At 44.0% G+C, this 25,873-nt stretch overlaps 1 long non-coding RNA gene across 1 annotated transcript; it reads right to left on the reverse strand.

Moving 5' to 3' along the window:
- Positions 1-1,598: 1,598 nt before the first annotated feature.
- Positions 1,599-11,816, reverse strand: LOC136147051 (uncharacterized). The gene is made up of 3 exons (XR_010659106.1): positions 11,721-11,816; positions 2,961-3,349; positions 1,599-1,729 (listed from the first exon to the last, which is right to left on the reverse strand). It is a non-coding gene; the product is annotated as an uncharacterized lncRNA (long non-coding RNA).
- Positions 11,817-25,873: the final 14,057 nt, after the last annotated feature.

The following is a 25,873-nucleotide window of genomic DNA, read 5'->3' on the forward strand; positions in this document are numbered from 1 at the left end:
TTTTAAGACAGAGCCTGTTCTGTTTGTTCCTTCATTCCCCACTCTTGATGCTCTTAACTCATAGTATGAGCATCATTCATAAGTATATATTGCACCTGGCTCTCCGACTGCCAATTTGGGAGAATGACACCAACCTTTGGGTTACAAAGTTCATAATACATTGTAAAATGCAGGGTCCACAGAGCAGAACTATCAAGGCAACTATAACAATGGTAAACACAGTTTTTCACCCTTCACCCAAGATAGTACCAAAGTCCAGAAAGGAATGTTTCATTTGACATTGCTTTTACCTGGTTTTTCATGACATCAAAAGCAGCTGATACATTGCCAGATAAATCAGGAATACATACCCAACATTCAACCTTAACTATAGCACAGGTCCCTCCTTGAGCAGCTGTGAGCATGTCCAAAACCATTTAAATTTGAATTACCACTTCTGTTACTTTTATGAAACTGGTGTTTACATAATATGTAACCCCATGATCCGACTCTATTGACTGTAGGTCTGGCTTATACCAAGAGAGCAGGGAGAGATTAGGATTGACAAGAGAAAGGAAAGTCTCTTTTTGTTGTCTCAGAAAACAGCAGAGTGGTTTAAAAATCTCCTTGGCAGAGCGGTGACACCCACCAGGGAAGTCCATCCATCACAGACAGAGGCATAACCCAACATACCCAACAGCTGGAGGTATTGTGGAAGTCCATGTAGGAATGTGCATGTTGATGAGACCAAGCAGCAGGAGTTGATTATGTGGCTTCGTCCTCAAGGGGCTTGTCTGGGATCTTCTTTTCCTTCTCCTTAAGGATGATCTTGGTCTCTTGACAGTCAGTGGGGTCTCTCTGCGCAGTCCACTCAGCGTTTTCTGGGTCTGTGTGGTATGCTCTCTACACCTTCGTATGATGGATCCAAGGGGGCGATACCTGCAACTTTAACTGCGGCGGGGGTAGTTAGAATAACAGTATAAGGGCCCTCCCACCGAGGGGCTAGTGAATCATGTTTCCAATCTTTGACCCATACTTGGTCACCAAGCGTAAACTCAGAATCTGTTCCCCATGCGGGAACGGCGCCCTTTCTTGTAAAAATTTAGTTACCTGATTTATTACCTTACCCATTTCTATCTGCTGCAAAAAATCCTACCCCTCCTTACCTGAGGCAAATTTGTTGGCACCTGTTTTATTATGAGAGGGAGCCTCCCATACACAATTTCATATGGAGAATAGCCTTGGGACCGTGGGGTCATCCTGAGTCTGAGCAGAGCCATCGGAAGCAAGTCACCCAGGAGCAGTCAGTCTCTATGGTCCATTTGGAGAGTGTAAGTGTCCGTTTGGTCTGTTCTACCATCCCAGAACTCTGAGGTCTATATGCAGTGTGCAGTTTCCATTCGATGTTTAAAGTTTTGCTTACTTGTTATACTAAATTAGCTACGAAATTCGAGCCATTGTCTGATCCAATGCTGGTAGGAAATCCAAATCTGGGAACTATTTCCCTAAGCAGGCACCAGGCTACTTCTGATGCTCTTTCAGTCCGGGTAGGACAATCTTCTACCCATCCAGAGAATGTACATACCATGACCAGCAGGTAATGGTAGTGTTGGTGAGGTTTCATTTCAGCGAAGTCCACTTCCAGGTGTTTAAAGGGCAGCATGCCTTTCAGCTGAATCCCCAGAGGTTTTCGTCTGTGCGAGAGGCAGCATTGACCTGTGAGCAGGTAGTGCAGTTCTGAGATTCTGTCCTGCATAGGGAAGAGAGACAGGGAACCAAGAAATATTTTCGAATTAGCTCTTCCAGTTAATCATGACCTAGGTGGGTCACTTGGTGTGTTTGGCTTACCAGAGTGAGTACCAACTCCTCTGGTACCATAATTTGCCACTTGGCAATTCCCACCATCCCTTTTCAGTCTTGATGGCCCCTTCCGCTTTGACTAGTTGGTTTTAGGCTTCGCTGTATTTTGGAGACTCCAGCGTTAGCTCAGGCAGCTCCGCCAATATAAGAACTTTAACAGGGACCTCACTTGTCACTCCCACTCCCTCGGCTGCTTGTTTAGCTGTCTTATCTGCCAGTCTGTTTCCCCAAGCCTGGGGGGTATCCTCTTTTTGATGTCCTCGGCAGTATATGACTGAGGTCGACAGCCATTTGTGGGGGTCCCCTCGCAGGAGAGTGGTGACCTAATGTGGCGGCAGTATATGACTGATGTCGACAGCCATTTGTGGGGGTCCCCTCGCAGGAGAGTGGTGACCTAATGCGGGACTTTTTTGATCAAATCTTGGCCCAAATTCAGCTTGGTTGCCTCCCAGGACAGTAAAGCAACCACAGCAATTGCCTGTAAGCATCCCAGCCACCAAGTGGCAACATTGTCCAGTCATTTCAGGAGATAAGCCACGGGTCTGTCCCGCATCCCCATAGTCTGGGACAACACTCCCATAGCCACCTTGTCCTCTTCAGTGACATAAAGAGTAAAGGGCTTAGCAAGGTCTGGCAGGCCCAAGGCGGGTGCTGACGTAATTGTACCGGGTTTGAGTTCTATTACCACTGGGACTTGTTTTGCAAGCCTGGGGTGGGGGGGTTGGATTATCTTCTGCCCAGACCTCAGGGGATATGTTGAGTTAGCTCTCTCTCTACACTGTTTAGCCCGTCCGGTTTCCCTTCCAGGAGATTGTGCAACCTCCATTCATCTTGAGGGGTTACCAAGAGAAAGTAAATAGGTGGTTGAGCCCACTCAAAGAGTGGGTCTTTCATGGGGGGAAAGGCCACTTCTATCCCCACATTTAGACAGCAAGTCTCTTCCCAACAAAGGTACTGAGCATTCAGTGATGTACAAAAATTCATGAATCACTTGGTGCCTGCCCCCATCTGACATTTTTGGGGTAGGCTTGAGACACAAAGGCTGCATTTAATCACCATCTGAGACCCAGCAGCCTCTGTTTGATTCCGGTGTCTCCTTTCCCCTTCCAGTCAGTACTCACCGGGAGAGGCAGGTATGGCTTGGGAGGTTTGGCTGAGCCAGATCTTGGAAGTGTTGGCCAGAGGCTTCTGCCACCGGGATTGGAGCCTGCGGAGGTGGTGGCTCCACAACTCCGGAGAGCTGGCAGAGGAGCAGCAGCTGCTGCAGGAACTTCACCTGGCCCTGGATCGGGCATTAAGGCGGCCTCTGGTCCTGGTGGAGCACTGGGCGGCGGGCGCATCATCATCCAGTATGGGGTTGGGGGTGGGCAGGTCATCATCATCCAAATCCTGCCAGATCCCAGAGGGAGAAGGGGGATCGGCATGTCTTCACCTGCCAGTCAGCATGGCCGAACCAGAACACCACGTGGTCCAAGACTTTCTCCCTTAAAGTCCGTTCTGCCTTGGTGGGCTTGATCAGGTGCGGATGAAAACACAGATAGGTTAAATATCCCACGTTCCAGGCTGTCTCCGGAAAAGCCAATTCATACTCACTTATGTATCCCCCTCCTTCTAGTCTGACAATTCCGAGTTGGTCAAGAATTTCACAGCATATGGGACACATCCTGGGGGAGGGCAGAATACGAGCATACAAGGACCAGTTTCTTTTCCTAAAAATCCCCTGGCGATCACTTGGTAATAATTTTCCCCCAGATGGCATGGACACACCTCCTAAATGACCTTCACAAATTCCTTTCTTAGGCCCTAGCATGCTCGTCAACCTATGTACCAAGCAATCGCTGCCTGCCTATTCTAGGCTCCTGTGGGTCCTGTGCCCTTTTTAGTCCCTCCCAGGGGGGTGATCAGGCCCCCCTCTTCCACCCTGCCGGGTGGGTTCTTCCTCACCGGAGTGCTCAGTTCTCCTGCTGCTGTCCACTACCTGCTAACGTGAAAGGTCTGGGCCTTGAGAAGCAGAATCCTTCCAGAAGGGCGAGGTGCCTTCCCCCTTCTAGAAGATTCAAGCTGCAAGGCCTTGGAGTAGTCCCAAATGGGACTTGTCTCCTCAAGGTGAGGAGTTTCCTGGCCAATGCACCAAATACCGTAGCCACACGTTCCAGGAAACAAACTCACTCAGAAGAATAATGCAGATAGTGGAGTGCAGTTTATTACACTAGCAGGCCCAAGGCAGAGTCTCCTCTTAGCCAAGGACCCAGACCAGTTTTTGTGAAAACCTTACATACTCTAAGCACATGTGCCCAAACCCATCTCCCCAATTCCCCGAAACTAGTCTGAACAAAAGAAAAAGAAAGATACAATCAAAGTTAACCTGTGATTCATATGCCTTAAGCCTAGGTAGTTAACAGTGGACAATTATCAACAGGCTTGTGGTCATACCCCAATAAGCATAATAGAATGTATGATTCTATTTGGTTACACAGGTAATTAGGGTATTCTTTCAGGTGATGGAGAGCCCTGGGGCTCTTCCTTCTGGGGGCCTGGTTTTCCAGTTGGTGTGTCATTTCCATAGATACTGGGCATATAGCTCAAAGTCCACAGTCCGGCCCAAGATGAAGTCCTGCTTTCAAGACAGAGCCTGTTCTGTTTCCTCCTTCAACCCTACAACATTGTAAGTCACCCATACACCAATACAAAATATAGATTATAAAAGGAGAATTCTGACTATTCCCCTCAGGACTTGGTGACCTAGGCTGATGTCACATCCCTGAAGCCTGGGCAGGCTTGTTTCCCAAGGATGAACCGTCATGGGGCTGACAGAGGCAGGGAGGATGTGCCAGCCAATGAGCCCTGCCCCATGGACCTGGTGAGCCTGTTTTCTTCCCCGGGCCCACAACCTCCAGATCCAGGAGGGTCCCCCTGCAGTGAAAGTGCGCCTACTGCACCCAAAGGATGTGGAGCCTCTGGGCTGAAAGAGCTCTGAAAAGCCCCGTGGGCTCATTGTCTCCTGATGGTGGGGTTCCCACCTCCAGCCTCCTTCCTTAGGGTCGCCCCACCTATGGATGAAAGCACCTTCCCCAGATGGCTGGTGCAAGAACTGGGATGTGTCCAGGGGATGGGGTAAGGAAGGAATGGGATACAAGCCTTAGCTGTTTCTTCTGGAACATTCTTCTGTAACTACCAATCCAGGAACAGGACTTTGCCCAAGGCTCTGGTTCCCCCAGGAACCAGAGTTGGGCATAAAGACATGCTCCCATCCTGTGGCTATTTTGCATAACAACGACTTTAAAACCAAAGCTCATGAGCACTTAATATTCACAAGGCCTGAGGGGCTGTAAGTAAAAAAAATCACCTGCCCTAAAGAAATATTCTAGGCAAGTCTTGGAAAGCTATTAATATAGGGCAGGGTTCAAGAAGTCAATTTCAATAAGTAAGTTTAACTCACATTGTTTAAAAAAAATCACATGAAAAGATGTCAGCATCATTAATATGAGAAAAATGCAAATCAAACCTCATTGAAGTTATCACCTCCCACAGGTGAGAGTGGCCATAGACAAACTACAAACAATAAATGCTGGAGAGGGTGTAGCGCACAGGGAACCCTCTCACACTGATGCTGGGAATGGAAATTGGGAGCAGCCACTGTGGAGGACACGGGGCAGGTTCCTTAGGATGAAAATGAGAAAGAAGTTAAATGACTCCCTAATACCATACACAAACATAAACTGCAAATAGATTTAAAAGGTCTAAATAAAAGGACAGATAACAATGGAACTCCTAAGGAAAAAAGCAGAATTCACTTTGACATGAAGTGCAGCAAGTTCTGTTTTGATTCACCACTTAGAATCAGGACAAATAAAAATAAACAAATGGGACCTCAAGTCAGTTCAGTTCAGTCGCTCAGTCGTGTCCAACTCTTTGCGACCCCATGAATCGCAGCACACCAGGCCTCCCTGTCCATCACCAACTCCCGGAGTTTACTCAGACTCATGCCCATCGAGTCGGTGATGCCATCCAGCCATCTCATTCTCTGTCATCCCCTTCTCTTCCTGCCCCCAATCCCTCCCAGCATCAGGGTCTTATCCAATGAGTCAACTCTTCGCATCAGGTGGCCAAAGTATTGGAGTTTCAGCTTCAACATCCATCAGTCCTTCCAATGAACACCCAGGACTGATCTCCTTTAGGATGGACTGGTTGGATCTCCTTGCAGTCCAAGGGACTCTCAAGAGTCTTCTCCAACACCACAGTTCAAAAGCATCAATTTTTCGGCGCTCAGCTTTCTTCACAGTCCAACTCTCACATCCATACATGACCACTGGAAAAACCATAGCCTTGACCAGACGGACCTTTGTTGGCAAAGTAATGCTCTGCTTTTTTTTGTTTTGGTCTCTGCTGTTTAATATGCTGTCTAGGTTGGTCATAACTTTCCTTCCAAGGAGTAAGCATCTTTTAATTTCATGGCTGCAGTTACCATCTGCAGTGATTTTGGAGCCCAAAAAATAAAGTCTTGCCGGACCAGCCGGGAGATTTCAGCGAGCAACACGACGTGTTCCTTTAGGCTAAGAAATAAAGACACAGGACAGATGGGGTCGAGAGGATCGCTGCAGTCAACGATGCTCCTTTATCTCTCTAAGCTTCATTTATACTTAAACCAAGAAGGAGGCACCCCAAAGAAAATTCTTCCCCATGTACATCATCTTCAAGATAACAATCACTAGAACTCTCACTAGGCGCCAGAGCACAGGAATGGCATCCTGATTTATATTAGGGGTAATCGTAAAAAGGCTATCTGTCTGCGTCTTGTGTGCATTCAAGGCTTACTAGTGTTGTGTTTAACTTTGGATAGTAAATTCAGAGGGGTGGCGGGACAGAGAGCTATGTCCTTGAAGGGACCCTTGATAATCAATCAAGGCAGCTCCCAGAGTCAGCTCTTTCAAGCCGCTCCCCGCAAAGTCTGACACTGTTTCCACTGTTTCCCCATCTATTTCCCATGAGGTGATGGGACCAGATGCCATGATCTTAGTTTTCTGAATGTTAAGCTTTAAGCCAACTTTTTCACTCTCCTCTTTCACTTTCATCAAGAGACTTTTTAGTTCCTCTTCACTCTCTGCTATAAGGGTGGTGTCATCTGCATATCTGAGGTTACTGATATTTCTTCCGGCAATCTTGATTCCAGCTTATGCTTCTTCCAGCCCAGCATTTCTCATGATGTACTCTGCGTATAAGTTAAATAATCAGGGTGACAATATACAGCCTTGACGTACTCCTTTTCCTATTTGGAACCAGTTTGTTCAATGTCCAGTTCTAACTGTTGCTTCCTGACCTGCATACAGGTTTCTCAAGAGGCAGGTCAGGTGGTCTGGTATTCCCATCTCTTTCAGAATTTTCCACAGTTTATTGTGATCCACAGTCGAAGGCTTTGGCGTAATCAATAAAGCAGAAATAGATGTTTTTCTGGAACTCTCTTGCTTTTTCGATGATCCAGCGGATGTTGGCAATTTGATCTCTGGTTCCTCTGCCTTTTCTAAAACCAGCTTGAACATCTGGAAGTTCTTGGTTCATGTATTGCTGAAGCCTGGCTTGGAGAATTTTGAGCATTACTTTACTAGCGTGTGAGATGAGTGCAATTGGGTGGTAGTTTGAGCATACTTTGGGATTGCCTTTCTTAGGGATTGGAATGAGAACGTTACCTTTTCCAGTCCTGTGGCCACCGCTGAGTTTTCCAAATTTGCTGGCATATTGAGTGCAGCACTTTAACAGCATCATCTTTCAGGATTTGAAATAGCTCAACTGGAATTCCATCACCTCCACTAGAGCTTTGTTCATAGTGATGCTTTCTAAGGCCCATTTGACTTCACATTCCAGGATGTCTGGCTCTAGGTGAGGGATCACACCATTGTGATTATCTGGGTCATGAAGATCTCTTTTGTACAGTTTTTCTGTGTATTCTTGCCACCTCTTCTTAATATCTTCTGCTTCTGTTAGGTCCATACCACTTCGGTCCTTTATCAAACCCATCTTTGCCTGAAATGTCCCCTTGATATCTCTAATTTTCTTGAGGAGATCTCTAGTCTTTCCCATTCTGTTGTTTTCCTCTATTTCTTTGCATTGATTGCTGAGGAAGGCTTTCTTATCTCTCCTGGATTTTCTTTGGAACTCTGCATTCAAATGGGAATATCTTTCCTTTTCTCCTTTGCATTTTGCTTCTCTTCTTTTCACAGCTATTTGTAGGGACCTAACAGACATTAAAAACATTTGCATAGCAAAGGAAACCATGGAATTTATCTCCATACATACAAACAACTCATAAAACTCAATATAAAAAACCAATCCAATAAAAAATTTCTAAACATCTAAATACACATTTCTCCAGAGAAGGCATAGAGATGGCCATAAAGTACAAGAAAAGATGGTCAGCATCATTAAGTTCTTCAGTTCACTCAGTCATGTCCAACTCTTTGCGACTCCATGGACTGCAGCATACCAGGCTTCCCTGTCCATTACCAACTCCCAGAGCTTACTCAAATCCATGTCCTTTGAGTCGGTGATGCCATCCAACCATCTCATCCTTTGTCATCCCCTTCTCCTCCCGCCTTCAGTCTTTCCCAGTATCAGGGTCTTTTCAAATGAGTCAGTTCTTCGCATCAGGTGGCCAAAGTATTGGAGTTTCAGCTTCAGCATCAGTCCTTCCAATGAATATTCAGGACTGATTTCCTTTAGGATGGACTGGTTGGATTTCCATGCAGTCCAAGCGACTCTCAAGAGTCTTTTCCAACACCACAGTTCAAACGCATCAATTCTTTGGTGCTCAGCTTACTTTATGGTCCAACTCTCACATCCATACATGACTACTGGAGAAACGATAGCCTTGACTAGACGGACCTTTGTTGGCAAAGTAATGTCTCTGCTTTTTAATATGCTGTCTAGGTTGGTCATAGCTTTTCTTCCAAGGAGTAAGCGTCTTTTAATTTCATGGCTGCAATCACCATCTGCAGTGATTTTGGAGCCCCCCAAAATAAAGTTAGTCACTGTTTCCATTGTTTCCCCATCTATTAGCCATGAAGTGATGGAGCTGGATGCCATGCTCTTAGTTTTCTGAATGTTGAGTTTTAAGTCAACTTTTTTACTCTTCTCTTTCACTTTTATTAAGAGGCTCTTTAATTCCTCTTCGCTTTCTGCCATAAGGGTGTTGTCACCTGCATATCTGAAGCTATTGATATTTCTCCCAGCAGTCTTGATTCCAGCTTGTGCTTCTTCCAGCCCAGCATTTCGCATGATGTACTCTGCATATAAGTGAAATAAGCAGGGCGACAATATACAGCCTTGATGTACTCCTTTCCTGATTTGGAACCAGTCTGTTGTTCTATGTCCAGTTCTAACTGTTGCTTCTTGACCTGCATACAGATTTCTCAGGAGGCAGGTCAGGTGGTCTGGTATTCCCATCTCTTTAAGAATTCTCCACTGTTTGTTGTGATCCACACAAAGGCTTTGGCATAGTCAGTAAAGCAGAAGTAGATGTTTTCCTGAAACTCTCTTGCTTCTTCGATGATCCAGAGGATGTTGGCAATTTGATCTCTGGTTCCTCTGCCTTTTCTAAATCCAACCTGAACATATGGAAGTTCACGGTTCATTTACTGTTGAAACCTGACTTGGAGAATTTTGAGCACTACTTTGCTAGCATGTGAGATGAGTGCAATTGTGCCATGGTTTATTTGTTCTTAGAGAAAGGCAAATCAATGGTCCAATGAGGTATCACCTCACAACGATCAGAAAGACCAACTCAATAAATCCACAGCAATAAATTCTGCAGAAGGTGTGGAGAGAAGAAAGTCCTCTGACAATTTGGGTGGGAACATAAATGGGTCCATTCAGTAGGGAGAACATTATTGAGGTTCTCTAAAACACTAAAAATAAAAGTACCAAGTTACCCAGCAATCCCAGACCTAGGCATAGATCCAGAAGAAAACAAAAATTTTAAAACATACCTGCACCCCAACGATCATGGCAGCACTAGGTACAATAGCAAACACAAGGAAGCAACTTAAATGTACAAGGACAGATGAATGTGTTAGGTAATTAGAATAGGGAGAAGGAGTCCAGAATGGCGGTGGCTAAAAGATAAGGAAGGGGAAAGACCGAGAAAGTAGAACAAAGGAAGGTCCGAGGACTGGAGTGAGGACCTCAGATAGAACAAACAACACTCCTGGCTAACCCAATTTACATAGGGCGGCCCAGGGCGGGGGGTTGGGTGGGGTGGGAAAACACGTAAAAAGAGGAGACAAAGGGCTAGGGGTCTCTTTCCCTCTCTCCCGCGCTCTGGGGTGTTCTCTTCACGTCTTTGGGTCAACACGCCCTCACACCTTGAGGATGGATGTTCCTGCTAATATCTAAATAAAATAGAGCTGTAACACGGAGTTGTAACACTGATTTGTCTAAGAGCTATAACACGGTCTGTCCAAGAGCCGAGAGCTGTGACACGCTGAGGGCTTTGATGTCCATCACTCCAAATCTTTGTTGTGACGAGGCAGAACCGAGGAGCACACACGCGCCTGACAAATGGATACAGAACATGGGGTACATATACACAATGCAATAATACTCAGAAACAAAGAAGGATGAAATAATGCCATTTCCAGTTATAGGGAAGAAACCTGAGATGATCGTACTAAGTGAAGTGAGACAGAGAAAGACAGCTATCATAGAACATCATTTGTGGTGGAATCTAAAAATGGATAATCAGTCTTAGAGACTTAAAAAAGAAAATTACGGTTACCAGAAAATAAAGTTGAGGGGGACAGAGAGCCATTAACTGGTTCAGATTAATAGATAAACCATAAAATAGGTGCTGATATGCTGTTAATAGTCAAAAGTCCAACAGGGCTGTAAATGACACCTGCCCTCAAGAAACGTCCTGGGGTAAATCATCAGAAAAGAAATTTCAAACAGGTCCCAGGTTCAGCAAGGCAGATTCAAGAGGTAAATTGTACTTACAAGGTGTAAAATAATAAAAGCACATGGAAAGATATTCCACATTAAGAATTATTAAATCAATTCAAATCAAAATTACAATGAAGTATCACCTCACACTGGTCACAGTGGCCATCATCAAAAAGCTGTACAAAGAATAAATACTGCAGAGGATGTACAGAAGAGGGAATCCTCCTACAATCTCTGTGGGAATGTAAATGGTGAAGCCAGTATGGAAAAATCATGGAGGTTCCTTGAAACACTATACACAGAGGTGGTATATGATCCTGCAACCCCACTCCCAGGCTTAGACGTGGAGGAATTCATCATTCAAAATGACATGTGCCCCTCGATTTTCAGGGTAGCACTCTTTACAGTAGCCAAGCCACAGAACCCATCAAAACGTCCATTGACAGAAAAATGAAGACCACAAGATGCATCAACACAGTGCAATACTACTTAGCTGTAAAACAGGAAAAATAATCATATTGGCAGCAGCATGGATGGCCTGAGAAATTGTCATTCTAAATGAGGTAAGTCAGAGAGAAAAAGACAAATATTGTAAGGCACTGCAATTAGAATCTATAAATTCATATACCAGTGAACTCATTTACAAAACAGAAATGGACTCACAGATTGAGAAAACCAAATTATGATTATCAAAAGAAAGTTAAAAGGGAGGGATAAATTAAGAGTTTCAGATTAAAATATACACATGACAGCTATCAAACTGATAATCAAATAGAATCTACTGAATAGAACAGTGAACTCTACTGAACAATTTGTAACAACCTATATGAGAAAGAAAATGAAAAAATAGATATATGTCTATGTAAAATTGAATCAAATTCCTGTACACCTAAAACCAACGAAACAATGGAAATCAACTCTACCCTACTATAAAATAAAAATTAAATTACCTGAGCTTGGTGAAGGGCAAACCAGACAGCCATGACTCTATGAATTAGACATGTGATATGCTATGATATTAATGCAACACCTCCAAAGGTTTTCATTCTCCAGAACGCAGAGCAGCAACCCACTCAAAGGTGCCTGACCTCATGTGAATGCAACAAGGTGAAGAGAAGAAAAAGGACCACAAGTTAATCAGGGCAACACCCTCAATTCAGATGTCGGATATCAGAGAGAACAAGACACACTGCAGGCAAAGAGCAGATATGGTGTTTCCAGGTACAGATGCCTGACCCTTGTGGAGGGGGTGAGACCCACACAATCCCCAGACCCAGCACCAGGGCTCCCATGACCCTTGGTTAGGACACGCTGTCTCTGCTGCTTGGGCCCCTAAAGTGAAAACAAGTGGGTTCCTGTAACCTCTTGGCATGGCAGAAAGAGGTAGGTTCGTTCTCCTCTCTCCACACTTGTCCCAGAGAAGTCCTCCTCTTTACCTTTTGGTTCTGTGTGATTATAACTGTTTCTACAGCTGTCATGATAATGTTGAACACATTACCTTGCTTCTGGCAGGCTCGGTCCTTTCTTGTTCCACTGAGGTGTTGAGAAAACACGCCAGATGCAGGGCTGGGAGACAAGGGCCAGCTCTGGTCTCTGCTGAGTAGGGACAGTCGACTGGAAGGAAATCACAGCAGCAATGTCACCTTCTGCCCTTTGGCTTTTTGCCTGATCTGTATGCCCTGCAATCAATGCACCAGGTGAAACTGCCTCCCTCCCCTCTTCCAGCAATGCTCCTGCTGGTGAATTGGATTAACTACCAGGTAGAGACACCTGAGGAGCCCCAGGGAGATGAACCCGGCAGGGGACAGACTAGGAGCCCTACCGCAGCACTGACCCCGGGAGGGCCATGGAACCCCACTCAGAGAAGAGCACGGTTACCCAGAGAAGCCCACCTCACCCCCAGACCCCAGACATCTGAGCACTGACATTCAGACGAAGACATGGAGTTTTCCAAGACAGAAGCCAGAGCAGATCTCTACCCCGGTTTCCATGTCCTAGTGCACAGAGTACAAGGTCAGGTCTAAATGTTCTCATTGCAGAAAGCACATGATCTCGTCTAAACATCATCAGTGCAGATAGGATTTGGAGTCTAAATCTACTATGCAGATGGAACTTGGTCAGGTTCAGACTAGTGTAGGACTGGTCTCCCAGGAGGCACAGGTCACACACATGCAGGGTCTCTCAGCATTGGACCGGGGCTCACCCTTGGATGGGAACTAGGATGCACATTTCTTGAAGAAGAAAGCATCACTGGACTCCACACTTCATCCACATCAAGAAACTGAAAGAATCTGTGTCATTAAACTTTCAACAGACAAAACAGCAATATTACCAATTTCTCTGGTCACATGATGGTCAGAATCCAGGGGAGATCCAGGAACTTCTTAGAGTGCAGTCCAGTGTCCTATAGAGACAGACAGGAAGTGGCCTTATTCCAGCATCCCAGGTTTCCAGCAGGAGATGGCCACACTGGAAGCCTTTTGAAAAAGTACATTCTTTATCAGAATAAAATATACCGTTTTAATTCCAAGCATCCTAGTTATTTGCAAATCTAAAATATTCTTAAAAGCTTAGAACCATGATTTTACAGTTTACATTGGTTCCTTTGGCTCAGATTTTCTAGGTAGAAGCAAGTCATTGTTTCAAATTATTTTCTTCTAATTCTGTTATTTGTTATTATATGAGTAAAGGATCACACTTGAAAATAAAATTCCTGCAAAAGATTAGTAACTCAAAGAGCACATAAGCAGATAATTTTTCTTCCAACAGTTGCATTTTTCTCCATGAAGAAAACAGACAACATAGGCCCACTGATGTTTTCTTGCTTCTCTGTTCAAACTGAGCTAGAATGAAATTGACATTCGTATCAACAAGTAAGTTTTTGAGGTTTGAAATGTCGCACCAGGACCTGGAGAAAAGGGAATGTTCCTAAGCTGTTGGAGAGAAACCACATCCTAAAAATAAGGCTAAAATTGAAATTGGATTTAATTATGACAGTATGTGGTTACATGGAGTATGAACCAAGAGTCTAAATATAGCAGACAACATGTGAGAACAAATCTGACATCTCAGACGTGAGACTGAGGCTTCTTGTCAGATCTGCAGCTGGCATGCACACACTTCATGTATCTTCAAATTACTGCTTTGAATGGATGGATGACTAGAGGTGGGATTGCTGGATCATATGCTATTTTTATTTTTTTTGTGAAACCGCCATACTGTTCTCTACAGTGACTGCACACCAATTTACATTCCCAGCAACAGTGTAGGAGGCTTCCCTTTTCTCCACACCCTATGCAACACTTGTTATTTGGACATTTTTAAATGATGGCCTTTCTGACCAGTTTGAGGTGGTACCTCACTGAAGTTTTGATTTGCATTTCTCTGACAATTAACAATGAAGAGCATTCAGGATGAATCTTTAATTTTCAGATATGTAAAATAAGTTAGGTTTGACATCTCAACTTGGCAATTTTTTCACAGATAAGAATTTATGAAATATTTAGCTATTTCCTTTCTTCTTAGTCTAACTATAGCAACATGCATTATCATGTTACTCAAGGCCATGAGCTCCGTTTTGCATCTTTGAGCAGTTTTAAAGATGTGCACTGCTCCCTTCAAAGGGAAGGCTTGTGGAGGGACCAAGTTCCACCATCCAATAAAAGCTGTTCCTTGAGCAAATATAGTCACGGCCAAGGGGGCACATGGTGAGACCACCATGTCAACTGACCCTTCCCACATCTCAGGCCTCAGTGTGACCGTTCCATTTGAGGTTTAACAGTTTGCTCTGGTGATACAGCTTGACCTCTTTCTGTATGACTAGCTGAGTTGTTAATGACTTAAAAATTCTACTGGGGCTTCCCAGGTGGCACAAGTGGTAAAGAAATGCCTGCCAATGGAGAAGACATAAAGACGCTGGTTTGATCCCTGGGTCAGGACGATCCCTTGAAGGAGGGCATGGCAACCTATTCCAGTATTCTTGCTTGGAGAATCCCATGGACAGAGTAGCCTGGTGGGCTATGGTTCATAGTGTCACAGAGAGTCAGACATGACTGAAGCGACTTAGCACACAGACATGCACACCCTCAGGAAAGGTCCTGCAGCAGATACTGCAGAAATAAATTGCAAACACAACCAACTTTAAAGAAGCCAATTGCAAAAGGTAAATTTCCCTCACACCCTTAAGGGAAAAAAATCCAAACTGCCATAGGACAATATGCTCAGCATCCCTAATTATTACAGGAGAAATGCCAGTCAAAATGACAACAAGAAATCAAATCCAACCTGTCAGAATTACCATCCCCACAAGTCTGCCACAATACATGCGGGAGAGAGCTGGGTAGTGATGGAACCTACTTGACACAGTCAGTGGGAATGGAGATTGCCAACACCCCTAGAAAGTACAGTCTCCTCATGCTAGAAAAAGACCTTCAGAAAAACTAAGCCTAGAATCTGACATACCCCTAAGTGGGCTTATATCCAAAAAACCACCACTCAAAAAGACACATGCACCCCAACATTCACTGCAGCCCTACTTACAACAGCAAAACACAGACCCAGGAAAATGTGCACTGACAGATTGAAGCTAAAAAAGACGCAGCACATGCAGACAATGGACCATGAGAAACCGCCGCTGAAATTATGGAACTGTGCCCCCGGTTGCCACAGGGATGGACCCTGAAGAATCTTACACCAACCAAGTCAGCCAGTCAAGGAAAAACAATAGTATCCTGTCTCCCTTCTGTACTAAATGAGAAAAAGCAAAGGAACTAATTTACAACACAAAAGAGACTCTGAGAACTCAAACACAAAGTCCCCCTCTGCAAAAAAAAAAAATGAAGGCCAGGGATGAATTAGAAATTCGTGGCTAACATATACACTGGAATATGTATCTTTAATAGATAATCCACAAGGACTATCTCCTACCTACCCTCCTTCCTTCCACATATACAAAGAAATCCGTATCTCTAACATATACACAGAAATCTGTATCTGTAATAGAAAATCCACAAAGATTATTTTCTTCCTTCCTCATATACACATAAACCAGTATCTTCAATAGATAATCCACAAGGAGTATCTCCTCCCTCCCACATAAACACAAAATCTGCATCTCTAACATATACACAGAAATCTGTATCTGTAATAGACAATTTACAAGGATTATCCCCTTCCTTCATTCTTGGCACATTTACAGAGAAATTTGTATATCTAACAGATACTCCACAAACACCTGATGGTCAGCACAGGGAACTTTCCTTGAAATTCTGCAATAACCTCTAGGGCAAAACAATCCAAAAAAGAACAGATATGTTGTATATAATCACATGTCATAACAGAATCAGGTGGTTGTATACTGATGGCAAGCAAAAATGGCAAATCAACTCTATTCCCATATAGTATTATCATTAGATTAAAGAAGAGGAAAGAAAAGCAATGCCTAGTTAATTTCCTCCCACCTCCCCGACTTGTGCTGCTATCCCATCCCTGAAGTCTTGGAACCCTGACGGCCCTGGAGTGGTGTCAGACAGCTGGGCAGGGTGTCCTTAACTGAATACTGTCTGGTTTGCTCTGACTGGGACCAGACACCCAAAGTGTGGTCGACCATCTGGCCTCAAACCCTGGAAAAGTAACCTAGACTCCAGGTCTATTGGTGCTGGGATCCCCAGTTCAAGCCTCCTTCCTGAGCATGCAGTCTCCTAGGCACCTCAGCAGGGAGCGGTGCCCCAGGTAAGCATGAGTCTGGAGGGGAGGGGTGAAGCTTCAAGGGGAAGAAGTAGTAAGACACAGGCCCTTGGGTGTTTGCTCAGGCACCTTCCACTCTAATTCACCGTCCAGGAAGCCGTCTTTCCCTGACTCTGGTTGCACACGGAACCCGAGTTGGACATGAAGAAGTACTGCCGCCTTGTGGACATTTTCTCTAACTACAACTTGACCAGTGGCATCTCCAATTCACAAGGCGCAAGGGGCTGTTAATGATAGCTGCCGCCAGAAAAGGCCCTACGGTAGATATTGCAGACATAAATTCTAAACACAACTGACTTTCAAGAAGCCAATTGTGACAGGTAAATTTTCCTCACACCCTTTAAAGAAAAAAAAGGGAAGAACACCAAATGGTCACGGGAAAAGATACTCAACATCCCTATTTATTACAGGAGGAATACCAATCAAAATGACAACAAGCAATCAAATTCCATCTGAAAGAATGGTTATCCTAACTGTATGCAAACTGTAAATGGGGGAGAGAGCTGAGAGATGATGGAATCCCCCTTCACACTCCATGGGAGTGGATATTGGCAACAGGCTCTAGAAAGGACAGCCTCCACAGGCAACGATGAAAAATTTCAAGAGAGCTAAGCCTAGGATTTTAATATCCACACCTGGGCCTATGTTACAAAAAACCATCATTCAAATGACACATGTACCCCAACATTCACTGCAGTGCTACTTCCAATAGCCAAGATACAGACCAAAGAAATATTCCATCGACAGATTAAATCTTGAAGAAAGATGGTACATATATACAATGGGCTATTACTCAGACTTGAAAAAACCCCATGAAATTATCCCAATGGTTCCCACAAGGAGGAACCTTGGAGGATCATAAACTAAGAAAGTCAGCAACAGAGGAAGAAAATAGCAGATGCTTTCCCTTATAGGCAAAAAAAAAAAAAAAAAAGAGATCCACAGGAAGTATTATTTTACGATATAAAAAGAGACTCTGAGATTCAGACACAAAGAATTAAAAAAAAAAAAAAGAACGGGCCAGGTATGAATCAGGAGGTCAGTACTAACATATGGACAGAAATCTGTAGTTGTAATAGATAATCCTTCCTTTCTTTCTACAGAGGCACTAAGTTCTGTATCTCTAACGTACCCACAGAAATATGTATCTGTGCCAGGTAATCTACAAGGTTTGTATTCTGCCTTTTTTCCTTCCTACCATAGACATATAGACAGAAACATTTATCTCTAACATATACATAGAAATCTGTAGCTGTAATAGATAATCCACAAGATCTATACCTCTAATAAATGTCCCACAGGGATCTGATGTTCAGTACTGAAAACTTTACTCGAACTTGTTCAATAACCTCTATGGCAAAAGAATACAAAAAAGTATAAGTATGCTGTGTGCGTATGTCATAACTCAATCTGTTGTACACTATTGACAAGCCCCAAAGGCAAACCAACTATACTTCAAAATAGCATCGGCATGAGAGTAAAGAAAATAACAGGAATGAAAAGTAAAGCCTAGTTTACTCCCACTGACCTCCATAATTTGGGATAGTATTCGATCCCTGGAACCTGGGTGGTGCTGAGTCCCATGGCTGGACTGGGACCAGCAGAGTGCCCTTCATGAGACATCTCTTAAACCTGTTTTGCCTGGTTTCCCTGGCTGTGACCAGAATCCAGAGTGCACCCAAAGGATGGTGGCCTGACCCTTAGGTCTAGGGGACCAAGGTGAAGTCACCAAGTATTCAGGGCCCCTTGTGCTGGCGACCCCAGCTGAAGCCTCCCTCCTGAGAGCGCAGCCTCCTTGGCCCCACAGCAGGGAGCCGTGCCCCAGGCTGGGATGAGTCGGGGGGGGGGGGGGGGCGTGGTGGTGGAGCTTTTGGGGAAGAAATAGTGAGACTTAGGCCCTTGGGAGTTTGCTCAGGCACAGTCCAGTCTAATTCGGAGCTCAGGAAGCCCACTTTCCCCAAGGCTCTGGGGAATCACAGTTGAGCACAAATAAGTGCTGCCTCCTTGTGGACAGTTTCTGTAACTACATGTTGGTCATGATTGCTTCCCAGCACCTCAGTTCATAAGACCCATGTGGCTCTCAATGAAAGATGCCCTCAGGGAAAGCCCTGCGGCCAGTATTGTAGAAATAAATTCCAAACATAACCGACTGTCAAGAAGCCAACTGGAACAGATAAAATGTGCCTCACACCCTTTAAGGAAAAAAATATAAAAGACCCAAATCGCCCAGGACAAGACGCTCAACCTATGATTACCATAGGAATCCCAATCATAAATGACAAGAAGTGATCAATTACCATCTGACAGAATGGCCACTCTTGACTGTATGCAAACAGTAAATGGGGGAGAGAGCCGGGAGATGATGGAACACCCCGACATGTTCTGTGGGAATGGACGCTGGCAACAGCCCCTAGAAAAGACAGCCTCCACAGACAACAATGAAAAACTTCAAAAGCACTAAGTCTAGGATTTTGATACCCACACTTGAGCCTATATTACAAAAAACCCATCATTCAAATGACACATGTACCCCAACGTTTACTGCAGTGCTACTCCCAAAAGCCAAGACAGACCAAAGAAACGTTCAACTGAAAGATTAAATCTTAAAGAAATGTGGTACATATATACTTTAGGCTCTTACTCAGACATGAAAAACCGCCATGAAATTATGAAATTAGGCCACTGATCCAAACAAGGCTGGATGTTAGAGGATCATATATTTAGTGTAGTCAGCAACATAGTAAAAACATAGCAGACAATGTCCCTTCTCCACAGAAATAAGACATACAGGGGAAGCAAATTACCACACAACAGGAGACCCTAAGATTCAAACACAACTTTTGGGGGAAAAAGAAAAAGGGAGGGCCAGGTATGAATTAGGAGGTCAGTACTAATGTGTACACAGAAATCAGTATCTATAATACATAATCCACAAGAGTTCTCCTTCCTTCCTTCCTTCCACTGAAATCTGTATCTCTAACATACCCACAGAAATATTTGCTAGGTAATTCATAAGGATCATCTCCTGTCTTTCTCCTTACTTTTCTTTCTTCTTTCCCGCCAAGCACGTATACAAAGAAATATGTATCTCTAACATATACATAGAAATCTGTAGCTGTAATAGATAATCCAAAAGGACTATCTCCTTATTTCTTGCATATATACAAAATAAATCTGTATCTCTAATAAATACTCCACAAAGATTTGATCACTGAGAAATTTACTCCACCTTGTTCAATAACCTCTATGACAAAAAAAAAATGTTAAGTACAAACATGCTACATGTATATATCATAACTAGTCCATAGTACACAGCAGACAAGCACAAAACTGCAAATCAACTATATTTCAACATACCATTGGCTTGAGATTAAAGGAAAGAAAAGTAATGCCTAGTTTATTCCCGCCAGCCTCCCTGACTTGGGATGCTCTCTGACCCCTGGAACCTGAGTAGGCCTGAGTCCCAGAGCTGGAGTAGGGTGGGGCGGACACAGCCGCGCAGGGTGTCCTGCATTGAGACGCCTCTTAAACCTGTACTGTCTGGTTTTATCTGGCTGGGACCAGAATCCCTAGTGAACCCCAACGATGGTGGCCTGACCCTCTGGCCTCGAGGACTAGAGTCAAGTCACCAAGTATCCAGGGCCCTGGCCCTGGGACCCCAGCTGAGGGCTCCTTACTGAGAGCGCAGCCTCCTAGGCATCTCAGCAGGGAGCGGTGCCCCAGGTAGGCATGAGTCTGGAGGGGAGGAGTAAAGCTTTATGGAGAAGAAGTAGTGCTTTTTAAGCCCTTGGGTGTTTGCTCAGGCACATTCCACTCTAATTCACAGCCCAGGAAGCCAACTACTCCTAAAACTCTGGTTTTTTCTACCTGAGTTGTGTATGAAGACTTGCTGCCGCCTTGTGGTCATTTCCTGTAACTGCAGCTTGACCACTGACGCTGACCGGCATCTCCACTCCAATTCACAAGACTTCGAGGGCTGTTACCCACAACCGCCCTCAGGAAAGGTCCTGCAGCACGTTTTGCAGAAATAAATTCCAGAAACAGCCAACTTTCATGAAGCCAACGGCAACAGGTAAATTTTCCTCACACCCTTTAAAGGTAAAAAAGAGGGGAAAAAAAAAAAACGCAAACGGCCACAGGACAAGCTCAGCATCCCTAATTATTACAGGAGAAATGCTAATCAAAATGACAAGAAGAAATCACATCCCATCTGACAGAAATGCTATCTGGTCTGCAAACAGTTCATGGGGGAGAGAGCCCGGATATGATGGATTATCTCTACAGGTGTCCGTGGGAATAGACACTGGAAACAGCCCCTTGAAGGGACAGCCTCCACAGGCCAGAACAAAAAATTTCGAGAGAGTTAAACCTAAGATTTTAACACCAACAGCTGGCCTATATTGTGAAAACACATCATTCAAAATGACACACACATGTACCCCAACATTCACTGCAGTGCTACTTCCAATAGTCAAGAGGCAGACCCAAGAAGTAGTCCATCTACAGATAGAATTTTAAAGAAATGTGATACATATATATGGGCTATTACTCAGACATTAAAAAAACCACTAAAATTATAAAATTATGCCAATTTTCCCCACAAGGATAGACCTTCAAGGATCATATGCTAAGTGAAGTCAGCAACAGTGAAGAAAATAGCAGATGATATCCTTTCTAAGCAAAACAAAAGAAAGATACAGGGGAAGTAATTTTTACAGCACAAAGAGAGACTCTGAGATTCAAACACAAATGTATATCTGATTTAGATAATCCGCAAAGATTATCTCCTGACTTCCTTCCACGCACAGAGTCACAGAAATATTTTCCTCCAATATACATAGAAATCTGTCGCTGTAATAGATATTCCACAAGGACCTGATGTTCAGCACAGAGAACTTTACTCAACCTTGTTCAATATACTATGTCAAAAGAATAAAAAAGAGTACAAGTATGCCTTAGGTATGTTTCATAACTTAATCAGTTGGCTGGACACGGAGAAGTACAAAACTGCAAGTCGGCTATACTTCAAAAGAGCATCGGCGTGAGAGTAAAGAAACGAAAGGGAAAGAAAAGCAATGGCTACTTTACTCCCTCCAGCCTCCCTGACTTGGGCTGCTCTCCCATTCCTGGCGCCTGGGCAGGCGTGGGTCTGATGTCTGAACTGGGTTGGGGTCCAGGCACCCAGGTTATGACAATGAAAATGTTAATAGAGACGGGGTAACCTTATGATTTTTGCCCCACTAGGGGGAGCCTGGTGGGCTGCCGTCTATGGGGTCGCACAGAGTCGGACACAACTGAAGTGACTCAGCAGCAGCAAGTACAATAGCCAAGACAGGGAAGCAAGCTAATTATGAATGGAAACAGAGGAAGGGGCACATGTACACAATGCAATATTTCCAACCATGAATAAGAAAGAAATAATGCCAAGTCCAGCTTCAGTAAAGAAAGTAGAGAGAATCATCCCAAGTGAAGGGAGACAAGGACAGACAAGTATCCTATGATGTCATTTCCAGGTATAAACTGAAGATGGATACAAATGAGCTTATTGCCCGAGACACAGCCTTGCAGACTTAGAAAGGAAACTTCTGGTCAGCAAGATATAAAGATGTAGCGCATGGAGGAATGAGTTGCTTCAGACTAATGTATGCACACTACTACTGATAAAATAAGTGACCAGGACCCACCGTGTAACACAAGGAAACTTACTCCATGCTCTGCAATAACCTGTAAAGAAAACATCCCAACAAATCATATACACATCAATGTGGAAGTGAAACAAGTTGTAGTAGAAAGAAACGGAAAAAACAAACCACCCACAAGATTGTAATTCACTGTATACTCCAGTTCAAATGATGGGATGAAAACAGAAACAACAAAAAATACATTCTGACTCTGTTCTCCTCAGGACATACTGACCCGGGCTGGTGTGATATCCCTGGACCCTGACTGGTTTGGTTCCCAAGGCTGGAGTGTTCTGGGGCTGAGGGAGCTGGGAGCATGTAGCTGGAAGTGTGCCTCCAAAAAAGACCTTCTAAAAGGACCTGGTTAGGGACCATCTGGAGAGCCCCCAACCTCCAGGTACATTCGGGATAAATTAAGAGACTGGAATTAACATATTAATATACATCAGTTAATAAAAAGTACCTACTGAATAGCATAGAGAAGTTTATTGAACACACTGTAATCACCTATATGCAGAAAAGAACGCTAGACTGAATAGATAAATGCTTATGTATAACTAAATCGAGTTCCTATACACCTGAAACATACACAATATCAGAATGATATAGGAAATAGGAATAACAAGGAAATTAGAGGGTGCGGAAGAAGAGTGCGCCATGAAGTGCTGCCACCGTGTGGCCATTTTCGGTAACAACACTATGAAGAGGTATGAAGAGTTGTGAGAGCAGAAGTCGCTCAGTCCGTCTTTGCGACCCCACAGACTATACAGTCCATGGAATTCTCCAGGCCAGAATACTGGAGTGGGTTGCCTTTCCCTTCTCCAAGGGGTTTTCCCAACCCAGGCATCGAACCCAGGTGTCCCGCACTGCAGGTGAATTCTTTACCAGCTGAGCCACAAGGGAAGCCCAAGAATACTGGAGTGGGTGGCCTATCCCTTCCAGAGCATCTTCCCGACCCAGGAATCGAACCGGGGCCTCCTGCATAGCAGGTGGATTCTTTACCAACTGAGGTATGAGGGAAGCCCATGAAGAGTTGTGCTGCTGCTGCTGCTAAGTCGCTTCAGTCATGTCCTACTCTGTGCGACCCCATAGATGGCAGCCCACCAGGCTCCCCCATCCCTGGGATTCTCCAGGCAAGAACACTGGAGGGGGTTGCCGTTTCCTTCTCCAGTGCGTGAAAGTGAAAAGTGAAAGTGAAGTCGCTCAGTCGTGTCCGACTCCTAGCGACCCCATGGACTAGGCTCCTCCGTCCATGGGATTTTCCAGGCAAGAGAACTGGAGCGGGGTGCCATCGCCTTCTCCAGAAGAGTTGTGCTGCTGGGCATTTAATATTCACAAGGATCCAGGTGGGTAGTAAAAAAACAGTTGCCCTCAGGAAATGTCCTAGAGGTTATCACTGAAAAAGAATCCAAAACAAGGCAGGCATTAAAAAAAAAGCCTATTTTAAGATGTAAGTTTAAGTCACACCCTTTAAAAAAAACTTATGAAACAATGTCAACATTGCTAAACATTAAAGAAAAGCAAATATACACTATACCCAGATATCACATCACACTGGTCAGAATAACTATTGCCAAAATCTGCACAAACGATAATTGCGGGAGAGGATGTGGAGACCAAGGAAACACTCTTCCACCCGTGCTTGAGATGCAGATTGGTAATAGCCATTATGAAGGCTCTGTGAGGGTTGCTTCAACCATGAGGAGAATGAAATGAGAAAACTCCTTCACACTCTACAGAAAATAAACCCCCAATAATATAAACACCTAAATGCAAAGATGGATACTATGAAATGATTGAGGAAAAAATATAAACAGAATATGATTTTGACATACATGCAGCAAACTCTTTGTGGATCCACCTCTTAAAATAGTGGAAAATAAATCACAAATCAGAAAATGGGGCCAAATTAACCATAAAAGCGTTTGTGTGTCAAAGGAAACCCCAAACAAGAGAGAAGGACAACCCTCAAAATAGGAAGAAATATTTGCAAAGAAAGATACCCACTAGGGATTCCTTTCTAAAACACAGAAACAGCTCGAGCAACTCAATATCAAAAATAAGTACAATCCAAGAAAGAAATGGACCAAAGATCAAAACGGTATTTATCCAAGGAAGGCCTACAGATTGCACTCGGGCACGTTAAAATGTGCTCAGCATCACTAATTATTAGAAAAATGCAAATCAAAGTCCTATGAGCTAAGCACTCACATTGGTCAGAATGGCCATCTCAAATCATCTTAAGGAATAAATGCTGGGACTTCATTGGTGGTCCGGTGAATGAGCCTGCCAATGCTGGGGACACGAATTCGATCCCTGGTCTGGGAAGATGCCACGTACACGGGGCAAAATAAGCCCACGTGCCACAACTGTTGAGCCTGTGCCCTAGAGCCCTTGATCCACAACTACTGATCCCTCACGATGCAACTACTGAAGCCTGGAGCTCTAGAGCTCACGTTCTGCAATGAGAAGCCTGCCCAGTGGAACTATCGAGAGTAGCCCCCGCTTGCTGCAGACAGAGGAAGCCTGCGCTCAGCAACCGAGACCCAGTGCAACCAAAGATAAATAAGTAAAACTATTTTTTTTTTAAAGAATAAATGCTAGAAAAGATGTGGAAACAAGAGACCCCCCCCTACACTGATGATAACATATGAAGGTTCATTTAAAAACATAGAAGTACTTTAGGACCCAGCAATCCCATGCCTGGGCATACATCTGGAGTAATTCCAAAATCTGAAAGACAGGGGTACCCCTGCAATCTTGGCCCCACAAGGTACAATAGCCAAGTCTGAGAAGCAAGCTAATTGTAGAAAATACAGATGAATGGATACAGTTGGGGTGCATTTACAAAATGTAATATTTCTCAACCATAAAGAAGTAGGAAATAATGCCAAGTCCAGCCATAGAAAAGAAAGTAGAGATGATCATTCCAAATGAAGTAAAGGAGACAGGGAGAGGCAGTATCATAAGATATCACTTCTAGGTGTAATCTAAAAATATATACAAATGAACTTCTTTCCCAAAGAAACACAACCTCTCAGACTTTGGGAAGAAATTTCTAGTAAGCAAGAAAGAACAATGTGGGTCAGGGAGAAATGAGCTGCTTCAGATCAACATATGCACACTGCTATTTGTAAAATAAGTCACCACGACCCACTGTGCGACACAAGGAAACTTATGCAACTCTGTAAAATAACCCGCATGGGAAAATACCCCTCCAAACAACATATATACATCTATGGAGAAGTGGATCAAGTTGCATTCGATTGAAAAAGAAAAAACAAAGGTCCCACAAGAAAATAATTCACCAATATAATGCAAGTCAAATTATAGGATAAAAACATTTAAAGAAAATGTCTGCTCCCCTCAGGCCACCATGACATGGACTGGTGTCACATCCCTGGAGCCTCATTGCCTTGGGTTCCTGGCCTGGAGTGTCCTGGGACTGAGGGAGCTGGGAGCACGTAGCAGGCAGTGTGCCTACAAAATGGACCTGGAGTGCCTCTTGCCCCCTGCAGAGACCCCAACCTCCAGATATAGGCCAGATAAATTAAGAGTTTGGAATTAACATGTACACGTTGATACATATAAAAAAGATGATCCACAGTAACTACTAAAATGCAGAGAGAGGTTTACTGAATACACTCTAATCACCTAAATGCGAAAAAGAACCCAAA

This window comes from Muntiacus reevesi, chromosome 15 (genome assembly GCF_963930625.1).
Source record: "Muntiacus reevesi chromosome 15, mMunRee1.1, whole genome shotgun sequence".
NCBI lineage: Eukaryota > Metazoa > Chordata > Mammalia > Artiodactyla > Cervidae > Muntiacus > Muntiacus reevesi.